The following is a 15,808-nucleotide window of genomic DNA, read 5'->3' on the forward strand; positions in this document are numbered from 1 at the left end:
CTGCCTGTACAATCTCTCTGCTCCCAGAGGTGGGGGCACTGTCCACAGGGCAGGAACTGCATGGGCGTGGATTCCGCACCATGGACCTGAACTGGTCTGCCTTCCCCACCAGATCAGGAGCTACTTCAGGGTGTGATTGGTCTCTGGGTGGGTGTGGCAGTGTGGTAGGGAAAGGAGGTCCTAAAAGGGGCATTTGATGAGTAAGAATAAGTGTGTATGTCACACACTGGAGGGGCCCAGCCCCTAAGCCGGCAGTGCAGGTCGAGGGCAGCGCAGGGGCCTCACAGGCAACACCTGGCAGGCGGGGTCTTGCTCCCAGCCACATGGAGAGCTGGTTACAGACTCAGAGGCCGGCCCTGCAGGTTTGGGGATCCATAGGGGCCACTGTGGCTACAACCACACCTGAGGACCCCTGTTATAAGGGGACCCACCCTGCTTGGAGCCAGTGGAGTCACCCAACAAGTGGAAACTGGTTGAAGAGCTTAGGAGGATGAGGTGTCAGGGCAGGCCCTAGAAAGAGGGAGGGCAGGGGGGATTAGGGTGCAAACAGGAGCCCAGCCCTCCTCTCATGTGAACCTAAGAACACCAACTGGATGGGGGTTCCATCCACAGCAACCGGAGCCCCAGCTTTAATCCTATTTCTGCCTGAGAATGCTGTGTGGTCCCTGTGGGCTACGGTCCATCCCTCTCTGGACCTGTTTCCCCATCTGCACCATGGCAGGGTTTGGATCCGGCATGGGTCTCCAGTCCCCTCCGGTGTGAGGACATTCTGCCTGGCGTGGTTTTGGTTGTTTTCAGGTTCAACCTCAGCCTGGAAACTGTCAGGCCTTACCCGTCGTCCCCCTCCCTAACCTGGGAAATCATGGTCTAGACTGTCTTGCCTGGGTTCTGTTCCCAGCCCTGGAGACCTGAATGGGGCCTTCCTGGAGCCGATGAGCCCTGCTGGCCACTTCCTTCCAGACTGCTGCCTGTCCCCCTGTCATCTGCTTGCTTCCCAAAGAACTCACCTCCATTCCCTGCTCCTGGTTCATGGCTCCCCTCAGCATAGGGGGTCACCACTTGCCCACTGCTGCTTTTTCCAGGCAGCCCAGCCTGGCTGCACCCTCCAGCCCATCAGAGTTAGAGGCAGCACTTTTACTCTCAGAGCAAAGCCTTGTTGTGGGGAGACTACTTGAGCTTGGGGGACTCCAGGAGGACTCTGCCAGAGCCTGGAGGGCTGGTCAGCCTTGCAGCTAGAGATGGTGGTCAAGGCACAAGAGGAGCTGAGAGTAGAAAGGGACAGGGCCAAGCTCAGGCCAGGCAGGGGTAGAGCCCAGTCTGGGGGAAACCAGCAGCCACCAGAGTCTTGGCCCTCCAGCTCTAATCTGAGGGGAAGTTCACGAAGGACCCAGTGTTCTGGCTAAGAATGGACGGCAGTTCACCAGCAAGAAGACATCTTGTGCAGGGCCCCGGTGGGACAAGAGCACTTGGTGCATCTGGGTCCACATGCCCGAGAGCAAGGAGTCAAAGAGGAAGCTGATGAAGTTGGCAAGGGCCTCAAGGCCTGGCTGAGGTGGCTGGGGGTGGCCCTGGCGGGGGTGGGGGGGCTCCGTTGGGGCAGTGAGCAGGTGGGCAGGGCAGGGCAAGGTAGGGCAAGGCAGTCACCTTTCGAGTCAAACTCGTTTGCAGGCAAGACCAGCTGCAGGGCCTGGCAGCCTGGCAGGGAGGGAGGAGTTAAGGAAAGGCCTATCCCTCTGGCTGGTGCTGTCATGGCGGGACTGACCCAGTGGGGGCTGAATCACCTGGTATGTGGGAAGAGCTGTGAGGCCCTGGGGCAACCCAGCCCCAGGCAGCCCTTGCTCACTGGCCATTGTTGGCTTTGGATACCACTCTCGCTTGTGCTCTCTGGAGTGAGCTTGCCATTTCCTACTGGTGGCCTTTGAGAGGGGGGCCACCCTCTTTCTCATCCTTATGTCTACTGCATCTCTGTGACCTCTACCTTCTACCTCTTTAAGTAAGGGGCTCTGGAAGGGTAAGGGGGCCCAGAGAAGGGGTGAGACATATCCAAGGACATATAGTGAGTATCATCTTTAGGAGCTAGGATGCCAAGTCAAATCCACAGTGACCAGCAACCTGAGATCAGGAGTGGGGAAGTGTTAGATGCTGGTCCCCAGACTGGAAGCAGAGAACGTTTGTTGGCAAGAGAGAGACGCAGGTGAGCTGAAGTGACTTTATACTTTAGATATAATCCCTAGTCCCACACCCCACACATATATTCACTCAGATATAGGGCTGCTTGCTTTCTACCTGATAAAGCCCGAGAAGAGCAAGGACAGCTTCCTGAGTGTCGATCACCTCCCAATCTTCCCCGAACCCCCATGTTGGTTTCCATGTCCCAGTGATGACTCAGACAGGGCCCTTCCCTCCCCAAGCTCACCATCTAGAACAATAAAAGGTGACAGCCACTATACTTGATTGATGCAGTCAGAGGGAACTGGGGGAGCACGGACAAGGAAGTGTTCTACTTGCCTGGGTGACCCGTGCAGTCAGGAGAGAATTTGCAAACACTTGAGGAAAGTTTTGAACAATGACTAAGAGCTCACTAAGCAGACAAGGGGACAAAAGACATTCTAGGGAGTCTGTGCACCAGGAGTAAAAGCATCAAGGAGACAGGATGTATTCAGAAAGCAGAAGGAGGTGAGTGTGTCTGGAACATATTGAACCAAGGGAAGAGAGTGGCTGGGTCTGCAGCCAAATCCTTGAGCCCCTTAAAGTGGTTGCCTTTTATCTTGAGAGCGATGGGAAGCCATCAAAGGCTACAGGCAGCTTTGGAGCCATGTGCAAAGTCCTCAACTGACTTCTGTGTGGAGACTGGATGGGGAGGAAGGCAAGACCAGAGGCAGGGAAAGCAATGAGGAGGCTGGTCCCATAGTCCAGGCTTGGACTAGGGTGGCGGCAGTGGGCGTGGAGAGAAATGGATGGATTGGAGGACCCTTGGGACCTAGATTCATCAGGGTTTGTTGAAGGAGAACCAGTAGCTCCATGGTTTGGATGCTCTCATCCTCATAGGCCATCTCCTGGCCAATTCTGTGTGGTCTCTTGGAAAGAGAAGCCCCACAGGTAAGGGTAGGGGCTTCATCTGACTCTCAGTCCATCCTAGCCCCTAGCCCAGTGCCTTCACTGTCACCAGTACTCAGCAAGCATAACAATGACACAAGTACTCAAAAACCAGGAATGAATGAATGACACTCATGAAACCGCACTGGACCTCGGGATCTGGCTGTGTCACCCCACTGAGTTTGCGGGGGTGCCCTGGCTAGGCGGACAGGGTGTTGGCTGCAGTGCTTTTGGAACCCCAAGTTTCCCAGGAGGATTTCCCAGCGTGAGAACTCAGGCGCCGCCGGGTAGTAGGCTCTCTGCCTTTCTTCTCCTTCCCAGCCTCCGGGACTTCCTGCATGATCTGAGCCGACAGCCCCCAGTCCCCCCGCCCCGCGACCCCCGTCTGGTATCTCCATCTGTAAAATGGATCTAGGAACAGTAGCTCTCCACAAAATGAACCTGCAGCATCTGCGCAAGTCATCACCCCGAACCGGGGCCAGATCGGGCCGGGCGCGGGCTGGGGCGCAACTGGGCAGCCCGGGCCCTTCACGTGGCGGCGGCCTCCCAGCCCAGGGCCGCGAGCCCGGAGGAATTTGCCTGGAAGTTTTCCACAGCGGCCGAGCCTTCGGGAGTTCGCTCTGGGCTCGGTGCGGGGAGCCCCGGCTTTGATTTCTCCAGCGGCCCCGGGGGCGGGGCCGGGAAGCTGCCGGCGGGCCGAGGACCCTGGCGGGGGAATGTCCGGAATGTGCCAGGCGCATCTACCTACCCCAGGAGAGGGCAGAGGAAGGGGGCCGGCCGAGAGGAGGGGCCAGGGGCGAGGCTCTGGGCGCAGGAGAAAACCTGTTTGTTCTCCTGCGGGCGGAGCCCAGTCCGTGCCTCCTCGCCGGCCCGCGCGCTCCCCACCGCGCCCCGCGTCCCGCGTCCGCTCCCCAGCCCGGCCCGGCCGGCGCTGCCCACCGGAGGGAGCCCGCGCCCCGCGCCCGCCGGACCCTACGCCCGTCCCGCGAGCCGGGCACCTGTGCCAGGTAGGGCTGTCGAGTCGCCGTCCGCCTTCGGCGCGGCTGGCAGAGTCCGCGGTGGAGGGGAACTCGGGCAGAGCCCAGCCGGATGACAGTGACGACTCGGGGCCTCAGTTTCCCCACCCATAATCTTCACTCTCTCTAAGTGCTTCTGCCGGCTGAGGGACGATACTTAGTTTTCTGAATTCGCTGTGAGTGAAGAGACTAAGAAAAGAGGCACTTAAGGCTGGCCCGGCCCACCCTCTTTCTGCTAGAGGGGGTGTGATTGTTAGTAAATGGCCTGGGGCCAGGGTGCTCTAAGAGTTGATTGCAGGCCGCGGGAATAAGGGAATCTGAGATCAGCTAGTTCTCCCTGTGTCCATTTTGTAGATGAGAAAACCAAGACCCAGAGTCTGGTTCACCCTGGCGCCCAGACCAGGAGGCTCACCAGTTACTTGTGATGAGCGTGTGCTGGGCACCAGGCAGTCTCCTGAAGGGCCACTGGGAAGATAGCTGCTCAGACAGAAGGCGCCGAATCAAGCTCTGCTGGGTGTTATCAACAGGATCTGCCATGAGCAGGCTCTGTGGCTGGATTGTTTCGGGGGCAGGGGAGCCAAGAGCCTTGTCCTCTTTGGAAAGGCACAGTGATACCTCTGCCTTGGAAAGAGACTAAAAGCTCAACTCCTCTGCCTACTTTGCTACTTCTGAGCAGGGGGTGTCCAAGAGGGTAAGACACCTGGTTGCCTCCCACCCGGGGCTGCTGGGGGCTCACATGAGGTCGGTGGTGAGTGTGCCAGGGCTTTGCAATAGGAATTGTGCTCACACTGAGCCATTTGCACTTGGTCTTCAGACTGTGGAAGGCCACACAGCCACATCTCAGGACCACTCAGCAAACCCTGAGAGAGAGCCCCTTACAACCCATCCAGAGGTGGTCCAGACCCCTGGCACCTGGACCCAGTCCTGCCTGGGCCTCATGGCCTTGTGAACTAATGATCGTGTTACCTGGCTGGGAACAGAAAACAGGGCCCCATGGGCCAACAGGCCTGGACAGTTGGGAGGAGCTCTACGTTCCCACTCATCATTACCAGCTCACTTAGAGCTGTGGTGGAAGGTGGAGGTGGAGTAGTACCCTACCTTCCCAGGGTCTCCACTGCCTCATCTGAAAAATCAGGGGCAACTCAGAGACCAGCTCAGAGGCCCTGCTTATTGCTTTAAAGCAAGGGGCCAGGGCATAGATGCACAGACCAGGAGCCAGCTTGCAGGTTGGCCCTGGTACTTGTGCTGTTCACCTCATCACCCCTGGACCACCCCAGGATGGGAAGGAGCAGAACCATCTCACCTGCCCTACCCCCACTGTCCATCAGTTCCCAGACCTAGCCCTTGTGCCTTCAGAAGCCAGGACCTCGCTGGGGCCTCTGTACTCAACTGTGGGGAGCTGATGTGAGGCGCCCAGCACAGGGCCAGGCACATAGCAAGTGCTCAGATCTGTTCTTTTGTACCCTCTGGACACACACAACTCAGTGACAGAGGTGGACCACGACCACACTGAGGGCTGCCTCCCTGAGTAGCATTAGCACAAGGGGCTGTGGCAGCCTGGGATGGGGGAGCAGGCCTGCCTGGGAGGATCAGAAAATACTTCCTGGAGGAGGAGGACTTGGAAGCAGCAGAAGGAGCTCAGGAACTGCCCGGCCAAGGCCCACGCATTCTTCTCTGAAATTGTCCACCTCCCTTCCTTCTCAATTCTAGCCGGATTCCAGACGGAGTGCCCCAACCTGAGGGCACTGATCCCAGGAGCAGCCAGTGCTTCACCTCGGCCTCCAGCCTGCCTTGTGCTTCTGCTTAGCACCCCTGTGGCCTAAGATTCAGCGGGACAGAGAGTCTGGGCCCCCAGCAGCAGGCCAGGGACCTGCCCATGGTAGGCATCGGCACCTGGTCCCCGAACTGCCCTCAGCTGATGCCAAGAAAAATTTCAAATCTGGCCCAATGAACTCTGGAAGCTGGAAGCCTGCTGTCTCCCTTCCCCACTCAGCCTCCATGGCTGACTGATCCCTTTGGACTGGATCTTGCTTCAGGCCACAGCTCATAAGGTGCCAGCTCATGCGTAATACCCGCTTGCTTTCTGCTTGCTGAATGAGGCTGCCTCAACTGCCAGCCCCTGCTCCTGGCATCAGACAGGAGTGTGGTTGAGGGAGAGAAGAGCTGCTTTCCATGGCTCCAGAGTCCTGAGCAGCAATCCATATGGCACCCCAGGTCTTTGGGTCCCGAAGTTTGGGATCCATCAGGGGTTCTGCATTCCTTACTGCTGCACTTGCAGAGAGCTGACCGATGCCAGGACAAGGGCAGCCACCCAGAGACCTGTGTGCCTGAAAGTGACCCTCAGAAGAGGTTAACTGGTGGTCATAGCGTGTGTGATGGGACATGCAGGCACCTTTACAGTCGAGTGGTAGGAAAGTGGCTGGGAGACCAGACAGGGTTAAGACCCCAACTTGGCCACAGTCTAGTTGTGCAAACCTGAGCACATCCTGAAAGCTCTGGAGGCCCCGTGTCACCTGTCCAGAAGGGAGGCTGAAGCCAGGAGTGCTGTGCTTTCAGGGCTGTCAGTGGATCCAGGGTCACCATATCCTCCTCCAGGAGCCATGGTCACCAGGAGTGAGGTTGAGGCCAGGTTGGAAGGGATATGGCCTCCCTACCCAAAGAGAAACTATTTTAAAATCCCTGCTAGTCTGTGCGAATGATGGACGTATTGTGTCTACTCACAGTTAAGTGATTTGCCACAGTACACTTCATTCTTGGTCATTTCTGGATGCCTACTAACTAGCATTTGATTTGCTTTCTTTGACAATTTTCACTCTTGAGTTTTTAACTTTTATCTTGGAGTAATCAAAAGCTCACAGAAAAGTGATAAGAATGGTACCAAAACCCCCCATATCTGGATCCCCCACTGTGAACATTTCTGGTCATTTTCTTCAGGAAGGGGAAGCTGATGTGGGAGCACTTGTGTGACTGTCACCTTCCAGGGGCCATAGCAGGGTCAGGAGGTGGGACTGGCTGGATAATGAAAGGACCAGTGGCCCAGGGGGTGTCATTCTCAAACTCCATAAGGAATTAGGGGAGCCGGAACCTGCAAGTTAAGCACACGTCCCGGGAGACCTAGATGCCAGAGGGACCTAGAGGCCACTGTCAGAAACACTCCCTAGGCTTTTCCTGTGGGGAGGGTGCTCACAAACCACTGCAAGAGGTGGTGGCAGCCAAGGTGGCTCTGTGGCTCTGTGGCCACAGCCTGGGTCTAAGAGGAGGCCTGGCTTCTGGGAGCAATGGTGGGTAGGCCCCCCACCGCTGCTGCTTGTTGGCCCTGGCAGTCCCTGGCTGCATCGTGGGCACACCGTGGGTGCTCTGTGTGGCCCCTTGCTCTGGTCCCCAGGATTGTTGGCTCAGCACACGGCTTTCTGATGACTCGGTCAGTTTCCCACTGAGCAGGCCCGAGGATTCCTACCACCAGAATGGGTATCCTGGGTACAAATGCTCACATCAGGCAGCGCCTGGTTTAAGACTGAAACAAAACAAAATGCAAAACCAGGACTTGCCTCATTACTTCTGCCCAGCGAGCTCCTACTCATTCTTTCATTTTTTTTTTCAGAAAGACCCGAGCCAAAGGCACCTTCTTGGGAAATGCAGTGCTGCTCTAGGCCCCTGTCTGTCTGTCTGCCCAGCACCGGGTTGGGCTTCAACTTTCTGAAAAGCCTTATGGGACAGATGAAAATGTGGCCATAAATGAAAATGTGGGAAGTCAGGATCTGCAGTGCACAAGAGTGAGGAAGGAGGGGGCTGGGAAGGCAGATGACAGCCTCACTCATGATCTCCCATGACCAGGGGCAAGTGGAGAGGACTTCCCTGTCACTGGACCTGCTCTAGCAGAGGCTGAATGGGTGGCAGGAGTAACAGTGAAGGGGTGTTCCTGGGGTGGAGAGAGTTGGTTGGGGTGGAAGTGGGCTCTGATGACCCCTGGGTCCCTTTCAACCCCCTTGACTGTCTGTGGGCCCCACTGGAATGAACTGAAGACCACCTTGGTTCCAGGCTGCAGAGATACCTGGAGTGTGTGCTGGGAGGCTCAGCAGGGGAGGTGGCCACACTGGGAATAGCTCTTGTCAGTGGCTCTGGCAAAGGGTCCCCGGCATGTTGACTCTGCCCAGCCCCCTGGCCTCCACAGAGACATCTCAGAGGGTCCTGCCCAGAGTCCCTTGTGGCCAAGCCACCTCTGCAATAGTCCAGTTTCCCAAAGCAGCTGCTTATATCCAGCCTGCTGAGAGCTAGAAAAGGGGCACAGAAGTGACGGGTGGCCAGGTGGCTATGTCCTACTGGGGCTTGAACTCCTTACCTCCTGGAGGGAGCTGGCCAGCCTCAGACATCTGCCTCCCCGAGCTCTTCTGGTGCTGACGCCAAGAAGTCTAGATTCTGGGATGTTGAGGGGTGGGATGAGGGGAGGTAAAATTCCAGACTTGAATGCAGAAGTCATTTACCTGTAAAGCACATTTACAAATATTCCCCCCAGTCCATGCATTTTTTTTCCATATTACATTTTCCCCCTCTGCAACCCAAGTCTCCTCCAGCTCTTTTTTCCACGTGGTGTGCCTCCTTCCTGCCACCCCTTGGCTTCCAGGCCTGAGGCCTAGGATGGGAGCAAGGCGCTCCACTCTGCTGCTTGCACAGGGCAAAGGGGCTGGCCAGGGCTCCTGGGAGCTGTGTGCTGCTTAGCTGACTGAGGGGCTTGGACATGACCCAGCTGCTCAGCCATCAATCTGGAAGGCCTCTGAGGGGCCCCTTCCTCCTGAACCGCTGCCGAGAATCTCTGGATCCCAGGGACCCCTGGAGGAAAACAACCTCTCTGCTGACTGTCCTCTCGCCAGCTGCTGGAACCGGGAATCAGGATGTCCTCGTTCCTGAGAGCTGGTCTCGGGAGACCGTCTCACAAAATGGGATGTTTGATCGTTCCAGCCCTTTTGGCCTGGGGAATCAGGTCAGCTGACCCAGTGGCAGCTTAAATTGACTGGGGTCCAAACTTCGATACTCGGCCAAGCTTGTGCATTGAGAAAAGGACCGGATGAGGATAACCAAACAGGGATCCCCAGCCCCCTTCCTGCTCCCTGCCACGTCCTGCCTGGGGCCTCAGCGTTGTTTGTCTGGGTGCAGGTCCTCGCTAGGGTGCCAGGCCTTTGACCTCCAGGGATGCTGCCAAGGAAGGACAGGAGGCTATGGCCCTGGTTATGAGCTGCACTGAAGCCAGTGCCGCCCCCTCATGGCCAGGTGCAGGGGTCTGGGAGTGCTTTGAGACCCAGGCTTTATCCTCAGCCAGACAGGATAAGTGATGGGTCCAGTGACTTTTTCTGACACCACGGGACTTGGACTCTGTGTCTCTTGCTCCTTCCTTTGCACGTGAGTTGGAAGAGATAGCAGGTGTGCCTCTCCTGTGAAGTGACAGATAGTGGGCCCAGACGGTTTATCTCCAAACAAGCAGTGTCCCCACCGTCCTGTAAGCTTCTGTTTCTGCTGCCCCTCCCTTCAGGCTCAGGGCTGCCAGGCCGCCTGCAGAGGGAAGCTCTCTAAGGAAGCCCCTTGTCTAGAGGCAGAGCTCTCCAGCAGGTGGGCTTTGACTACCTCGTTGTCATCCGTCCCCTGGGACACATCATTACCCTGAAGGATCTTGAGAGGGGTCTCTCACAGGCATTCACACACAAGGGTGAGCCCTCATCTTGAAGCTCAGAGGCATTTGCTTGAAACACAGCCAAAGAGGACCCAGCTATCTCTTCTGGGAGGTGGCTATAAGGCACAGGGACTTTTCTTTGAGCCTGTTCCCTGATGCTGGGACCCCTGGAGGCTCTTATTCATGGAGGACAGGGGTACCAGCCCCACCCCTGGGCCCAGATCCCCCATCAGCAGGGCCAGTCTTCTGGTGTGTTGAGCTGTTGCACAGCTGTGAGGGTCATGCACAGGTGTCCTCCCCACCTCCCTATCTCCCCTTCTCACTGAGGGTGGCAGCCCCCAGGTTGAATTCAGCCAGGAGGTAGGCATGGAGGGACTCTGGCCAGGGGAGCTGACTGGATCCTCAAGCAGTTTGTCATAAGAGGGTTAGAGGGGACAGGTGTGACAGCCGGGGTTCTCCTTGCAGGTTTTGTTTCTCCATGGTTTAGTCACGACACCTTCATCCGATGGTGGGGGAGCCAGAGCCACATAAAAATGCTCACAGACAGAGCTTTTCTAAAACATTGCCTCAAGTTGGCCCAGCAACCAGCCCTTGCACTGGGTGGCCCAAGGCCTCATTGACTTCATCCAGATGTCCCTGTCACATCTGTTTTCAGTCACTGGGCTTGGCTGCATGGGTCACGGTCAGTTATGCCCTATTGCCCTGTCCTACTGCTTCTTCACTCTTGATTTCTGAGCCATGCCTAAAGTGTCTGCCCGGAGCTGAGCCGAGGACTCTGGTGCCAAGAGACTGCACTGTGTCTGATCCCTGCCAGCCAGAGATGGGGCCCTGCAGAAGGTCCATACACATGCGGAAATACAGCTGGACCTCCTGTCAGCTCCCTGGCTGCAGTGTCCCAACTCCTCTCTGGGAGGAAGGCCTGCCCCTCGCTCCCCTGCCAGTAGTGCACCCACTCATGCTTGTTCACGGTGGCCAGAGTCCAGCACATACACATGAAGACAAGCCCCGACTCCTGTGCCCTCTGGCTGCAGCTCCTGAAAGGCAAGGCTGAAGGTGTTTTGTTCCTCTTCCCTCCCATTTCACCTGGGGGGTCCCTGCCTGGTACCCAGCACCTGCCACCTAGGGTGGGAGAAGGACGGTCACTCAGCCTGCTGTTGACTTTAGCATGAGCCCCGCCGCCTTGCCCCCACCATGGTGTTCTTCCCATTGTCTGGAAGAAGGCAGCCCATCCCAGATGAGCCAGGGAGCACCAAGGAAGAGTGTGGGGGCAGCAACAGCACAGAGGGACCCCAGGGGGACATGAGGGCTCCTGTGAGAGGCGCCGCCTGGGCTGAAGCTCAAGGCCTTTTGTCAAAGGTGGAGACACAGAAGCCTGCTTGGGAGAGTGGGTGGGCATGACATGGGGAGTCAGGCATGAAAGTCCAGAAAACTTTCTCCCAGTTAGTTTTCTCATCTTGGAGGCAGAGCATGTGCCTGTGAGGTGACAGGATGACCCCTCCTCCTGCTGTTTCTCAATCTCTGTCTCCTCATACATCAGCCAAGCACTGGTGTCCTTGTCTGCCAGCTCTCCCAGGTCCTTCCCTGCCACTAGTCTGCCTCCACAAGCTCCTCTGCCTCACCTCTGACCCCTCTCGCTGATGGCCTCAGATGCCTCCAGGCTCACTGTGGCTGGGACCACAGGCTCCACACATCCCCCTCATTGGCTCTTCACTTTTCTCTATCCAGTCAAGGCCAGAAGCTCTTTTCCTGGGAGGTTGTGGGGCGGCCTTGTGAGGCCGCAGCAGCTGGGAGGAAGGTGCGGGGCAGCTACCTGCGTCAGAGAGAGCCTGTCCTGACTCTCTCAGCCAGCCCTGCCAGGGACACTGCCCTGGCCTGCCCCAAGAGACAAGTGCAGGCAAATGGAAGAGGGAGGGAGAAGGGAGTAAAGGGCACAGAGGGTGGCCTGACTTGCTCAGGAGGACTTGCACTTGGTCCTGAGCTGCCCTGGGACAAGTCTGGATGTAGGGCCTTGGTTGGATTTAGCAAGGGAAAGGGTCCTGCCTAGTGGAGTCGAGAGAGAGGATGAAAGGTGGTAGGGAAGCCACCCATTCCTTTGGTGGTCCAAAACAGGCCCTTGGGCAGGGTGATGTGACACTTCCTAAGAAATGAGAAGCCATCTCCCTATCAAGGTAGATTCAGGGCTGTCGTCCTGAAAAGGTGCACAGTGAGGACACCCACCAGCATCCAGATACCAAGCCATGGCATGGACAGAGCTAGCACCAAATTACAGGGAGGGGCACATCGTCTGGCTTTGGGGTGTCCTGTCACAGGTTTGGTGGCTCAACACCACTTTACAGATGAGGCTCAGAGAGTGGGACTCATGGGCCAGGAGAGCCTAGAAGAGTTTGGAAGAAGCCCAAGTTCCCAGAGAAGGAGGAAGACTGGAAGACCTGATCAGGCGGGAATTCTGCCTTTTGAAGGTGGCTGGAGGTGGAGCCTTTGGGTGATGTGGCATCCATCTTGTCTTGTTCTCCACCTTCTGCATGGGCTAAGTGGGGAGGTGCATAGGTCTGCAGTTAGAACAGATTCTCTCTTCCCATGTCTTCTTGAATTCAAGTGCAAGCCCTGGCCATGAGAGATCTTGGCGTGTTGGACATGGGAAGGGTAGAGGCTGGGGCTGCAGGGCGTTGGCTGCCCACCTCGGAGAGGATGCTGGGGTCTGGGGCTTGGAGTCAGTCATGAGGCTAAGAGGCTGGGCAGGCACTGTGTGCATGGCGGATTCAAGTTCAAGGCCTCTTCTGTGCAGCCAGAACCATACTGGTGCCTGGCCACCTGCACCCCAGGCTCCGTGATGTTGTACCTGGGGTCAGCAGGGCTACTGTGCAGCCACAGCTGGGTGCTTAGGTTCTAGCTGGATCCACCACCCTGTGAAAGTGTTGGAAGTGTTGGAAGCTGGCCTCCCCCAGCTGAGTTTGCTCATAGTGAAGCAGGAAGATGGCATGCTTACTGCGGGTGGGTTGCCCTGGTGTCAGAGCCTGCGTCTGTGTGCTCTTTCGTCCTACTGTGTCCTTGTGGTTTTGAGCTTCTAGGCGTGTGTCTCCTGCCATGTGCATGTCTGAGTCGACTGAGAACTCAACCCACAATGAAGACAGGGGCAGCATTGCAGGATGGATGATGGAAGGTGATCATACACAGAGGAGTAAAATGTTTTTGTATACATCCTTTAGATGTTTCTTTTCCTGTGCATTTTTATGTAAATATAGTTTAAGGAAATGAACATATCCTACAGATATTGTTTTAAAAGCTGCCTTTCACTTAATAATATATAGAAACCAGTATACATGAAAGTTTGTTAAATATTGCATATATCAATATCATTTGTAATGGCTGCCTACTATTTGCTTGAGCAGTAGATCATATGTTTAAAGACAACTACTGGGAATTTATATTATTGCCAAATTTTCACCATCATGTTCAACACTGAGATGACATCCTCTTGTATACTGAGTTCTACTTATGCGCTTGTCTCCTTAGGAAAAGTTACTATGAAGGGAACGGCTGGATCAATGGCCTTGCTCTCTCTGAGGCTCTCAGTACACAAGGAGACTTGTCCTCCAAAATGATGCCCCGACTGACCCGCCGGCCAAACCTGTTTGAGAGCCTTCCAGGAAAGAGCCCTCTTCAGTAGTCCATACCCCATCCTGCAAAGCTGCCCCTGTCTGCAGTGTGGGTTGAGTTCTGAGATGGGTCAGACTAAGGGAGGGGATGGTAGGTCTGAGAGAAGAACTGGGTCAGAAGACTGGTGTTGATATTGTGTAAGTCAGGAGCATGGCCCCCACCAACCTCTAGTCCAGTGGCATAAATGGGGGCAGGAGGCAGGGGGTGGCAGGAGGGGACAGACCTGGCAGGGCCAGCTTCCAGGGATGCTGAGGTGTATGGTCCACTTGGAGCACAGTGTTGACATTGAAGTGTGAAGAGTGACTGGGTCAGGGGAGTTTTCCCCCAGGCTTAGAGACGGTAGGGAGCCAGCAGAAGCTGAGTGAGAAGCGAGGGCTGATGTGAGCCAAGAAGAATCAGGGGGCAGTGAGTGCTGCCAGAAGGAAGCACAGATGGCAGCTGGCCTGTGAACTGTAGGTGTGAGGGGGGTGGTAAAGGGGAGGGAGAAGCTAACTGACTGGGACACGGATTCAGACCTCAGGTGTGCATCCATCTGGCTGGGACTCCTCACCTAAAGTCTCCATGTCATAAAGAGCTGCCATCTTCAGTCCCATGAGAAGATTTTTCTTCCTGACTCAAATTTATAGTCCCATCAAAAAAGACTTTTGACTTCTGAGACGAAACATCCGTCATGGTCTTTGCCTGATGAGGTAGGACAGCAAACTGTGAAGATGGAGTCTGGAGCAGGACACACCCAGCTCCACTCCCTTGTCGTAGGCTCTTGTGAGTGCCCCTGCCACTTGGCCTGGGAGTCCCCTGTGGCCCCTCTGCCTGTATCATTGGGCATGTGCCTGCACCTGCCCTGATTTCGGAAGTAAGTGGCTTGTTTGGTTCTGATTTGACAGAAAACTTCTAGGCAGCATGACCAAGAGGCTTGTCAAGGGGAAACTGATGAGTTTCCAACCAAGTAGTGGGAGGTCCTGAGCTGAGGCCCAGAAGAGGTAAGGGCCCACCCCCCACAAGGCCTGTCAGTCAGTCACCAGCCTGAGACCAAAATCTCAGGCTGCTCAGTGGGCTGCTCCAGGGGCTGCTGGGATGGGCCAGTGGGCAGTGTGGTCCTAGGATCACCTCCAGAGTGAGCTATGACGTGGCAGCCTTAGTGCAGGGCTAGGCGCGCGGGGCTCCCACTCACAGTGATGAGGTGCCGTTCCTGGCACGCGGCATGCTCAGGCCTCCTTGGCTGCTCAGTCAGTGCAGTTTATGGGAAATCCAGGCCTTGCTGACGTGGCAAATTTGGTTTGCTCTTGGCGCCCTGCCCTGCTCTGCCCATTTTAGTGTGCCCCTGACCTCCGTGAAAACATGTCCTGGACTTGCCAGCTAGCAGCATGGCCCAACTACTCAGGCCCTGGCCCTGCAGGGGCCCAGAGGATGGCAGGCCTCTAAAAGGGAGACCCTTGTGCCTAGGACTGTGCGGGTAGAGCCAGGGGCCCTGCTTCCTGGCATGGCCACTCACTGAAGCCTCCTGCCCCTCTCCTGAGGCCCAAGGGACAGGCTGTGGTGGGTCAGTGCTTTGACTAAAGCCATCTTTGGTCAGTTCCATTCTGGAGAGCTGGCTTCCCCTCTCCAGCCCCTCCTGGACCTGGGAGGCCTCAGAGACCACCATGGCCTAGCCCTCACAGGCCACAGAAGGGCAGCACTTGCCTCAGGGGCAGAGAGGCAACAATGAGGCTAGAAGACCAAGTGAGGAAGAGAAATCAGAACACAGGACACCTCATCTGGTGCCCAAGGGCTTGCCCACTGGACACAGATCCTACCCTTGAGCCACACAGGGCTGACACCTCCAGGCTGAGAGTTGCTATGATCACTGTGCTAGGTTGTGCTGGGAAGTTTCAAGAATATTGGTGTCTTCTGTCCTCACAGCAGTCCTGAAGGGTGGACTTTTTTTTTTAATTCCCATTTTATAAATGAGGACACTGAGGTAAGTCAGAGGGAGAGGTTAGATGACCCATTCAAGGTCTGTCAGATGGCCACTAAGGAGTGAGAGAGACAGCCCAACCCCAAAGCGACTGTCCCCCAGCCTCTATCCTTCCCCCATCCCTCCTCCTGGATCCACTAGTGTCAACCACTGCTGCCAACACTCACCAGGCATGAGTCTGGCCATCAGAGTTCTCTAAGAGAGTTGGTGGCCTGTCTGTCTCAGCCATCTCCCCAACAGACAGGCCATGCGTTCCCCCAAGGTGAGTGGCCCTGGGCAGATGCAGGATGTGCTACCCAGAGGGGCCCTTCGGCCAGACTTCACCAGCTCTGGCTTCCCCATGCGCAGAGGGCAGTCTGTAAGGTCTCAGTGTGCCAAGGACCTTATGGTGATGAGCCATTATAAATACAAGAAGTGACAGAC

At 56.2% G+C, this 15,808-nt stretch overlaps 1 protein-coding gene across 5 annotated transcripts in view; it reads left to right on the forward strand.

The window, feature by feature from the left end:
• Window positions 1–3,854: 3,854 nt before the first annotated feature.
• Window positions 3,855–15,808, forward strand: part of ZNF185 (zinc finger protein 185 with LIM domain) — a 66,787-nt gene continuing 54,833 nt past the window's right edge. For 2 of the 5 annotated variants that reach the window (XM_043897000.1, XM_043897002.1), the window contains exon 1: window positions 3,855–4,103. The gene's annotated coding sequence lies outside the window, so the exon portion shown is untranslated. Of the gene's footprint in view, window positions 4,104–14,315; window positions 14,412–15,808 lie in introns of all 5 variants that reach the window. The other 3 variants (XM_043896999.1, XM_043897001.1, XM_043896998.1) reach the window with 3 other exon arrangements.

Source organism: Cervus elaphus, chromosome X (assembly GCF_910594005.1).
Source record: "Cervus elaphus chromosome X, mCerEla1.1, whole genome shotgun sequence".
Taxonomy (NCBI): domain Eukaryota; kingdom Metazoa; phylum Chordata; class Mammalia; order Artiodactyla; family Cervidae; genus Cervus; species Cervus elaphus.